This window comes from Gavialis gangeticus, unplaced genomic scaffold (genome assembly GCF_001723915.1).
Source record: "Gavialis gangeticus isolate Ggan-Ray unplaced genomic scaffold, GavGan_comp1, whole genome shotgun sequence".
Taxonomy (NCBI): Eukaryota; Metazoa; Chordata; order Crocodylia; family Gavialidae; genus Gavialis; species Gavialis gangeticus.
In genome coordinates this window covers 102,172,290-102,174,274 of record NW_017729024.1, presented here as the reverse complement: position 1 = coordinate 102,174,274, position 1,985 = coordinate 102,172,290, and positions in this window count along the sequence as shown.

Here is a 1,985-nt window from a genome sequence, read left to right as displayed (position 1 = left end):
TCCATCCTGCATCCCACAAAGAGACCTCCCTGGGACCCCGTTATGAACCCATTATACAACTTTTTATAAGATGGACTTTATTCAATGAGAAATTAATATAAAATAGAAAATTAATGATAAAAAGGATCAATTCATAAAATTACAGAGCACATTTTCCCCTCCCCCCCACAGTGTGGCACCTATATGTGCCTCCAGACAATTTCTGATCACAGCACTCCTCCTGCTATTGGCCCGCAGCTCTAGCCCACCATGCTCAACTGCTTCTTTGTTAGTGAAGGTCACAGCTTGTGTCAATTCTCTTAACTGATCTCTCCAAGCATCACTAAAGACCTTGCCCCTGGTTTCACAGATATTAAGCAGGATGCAGGCCCCTGTCCTCCTGGAGTTATGCAACAGGTACAAACCTCTTGCAGCCCCAGCTGAGCCTGCTGAGTTGCCAGCTTCTGCAGGCAACATGGGCACTACTGTAGCTACCGCTCCCGCTCTCCCCAAGACAAAATGCAAAGTGTTTGTCATGGGAGACTCCATCCTGAGGGGGACTGAGGGGGCAATCTACTGCTTTGACCCCTTAGCCTGAGAAGTCTGCTGCTTCCCAGGAGCCCGCATCCGAGACATTGCAGAAAAGATTCCTAAACTCCTCCAGCCCACTGACCACTATCCCATGCTCCTTATCCATGTGGGCACCAATGACACAGCTCGGAGGGGACACTTGCCTGCCTGTACACAAATGCCAGGAGTTTGGGGAATAAACAGGAGGAACTTGTCCTCCTGCTTAATGCAAATAATTATGATGTCATAGGGATAACGGAGATCTGGTGGGACTCTACCCATGACTTGACCATGGGTATAAATGGCTATACCCTGTACAGGAGAGATTGAGTAGACAAAAGGGGTGGGGGTGTAGATATCTATGTCAAGGAGAGCTACGTGTCCCTGCTAGCTGACATTGGTGACCAGGGTGGATGGCTGGAGACCCTCTGGGTTAAAATCCATGGGGAACATGGTACAGGGGACATGATCATGGAAGTCTACTACAGACCTCCCCCACAAAGTCAAGAGCTTGACCAGGAGTTTGCCAGGGACTTGGCTGAAGCAGCATGCTCCAGGTCCATGGTTGTCATGGGAAACTTCAACTACCCAGAAATCTCGTGGGAAGAACACTCAGCTAAATCTGAGCAGTTGCAAATCTTCCTCTTGTGTGTATATGACCTCTATCTGACACAGGAAGTCTATGGGTCAATGAGAGGTAAAGCGCTGCTCAACCTGGTACTGGCAACTGGGGATGACCTAATCAGTGACCTAATGTTCAATGGGAAGCTGGTTGACAGCGACCATGAGCTGATCACCTTCACCATCCGCCGTAAAGCTGGCAAGTCAGAAAGCTGACTTTGACAAGCTCAGGAGGCTTGTTGGTGAGGCCCTAAGGGACCATGATCCCAAGGGGAGGGAAGCTAGTGGTTGCTCCTTAAGGGAGCGATCCTTGATGCACAAGCTAAGGTTATTCCATCTTGGAGGAAAGGCAGAAAAAGGGCACACCAGCCTCCTTGGCTCGCCAGGGAACTAGCAGACTTCCTGTGGTTAAAAAGAAAGGCCTACAAAGGATGGAGGATGGGATCCACCTCCAAGGAGGAATATTCTGCACTGGTCCACTCCAGCAGGGAGCGAACCAGGAAAGCCAAGGCTGTGACAGAACTCCAACTAGCTATAAGTATCAAGGACAATAAAAAGTCCTTTTTTAGATATGTGGGGAGCTGGATGAAAAGCAAGGGCAACGTTGGAGCCCTGCTAAACCAGAAGGAAGAACTGATGACTGACGCCCAGGAAAAAGCCAACATATTAATTGGGTACTTTGCGTTGGTCTTTCATCAGTCCCATGGGATGCCCCTGCCCATTAAGGACCAGGGAGGCCTGGGTGAGGGAGATTCCCTGCCCTCCATCAATGTTGACCTCATGAAGGAACACCTTGAGAGGCTGGACACTTTCAA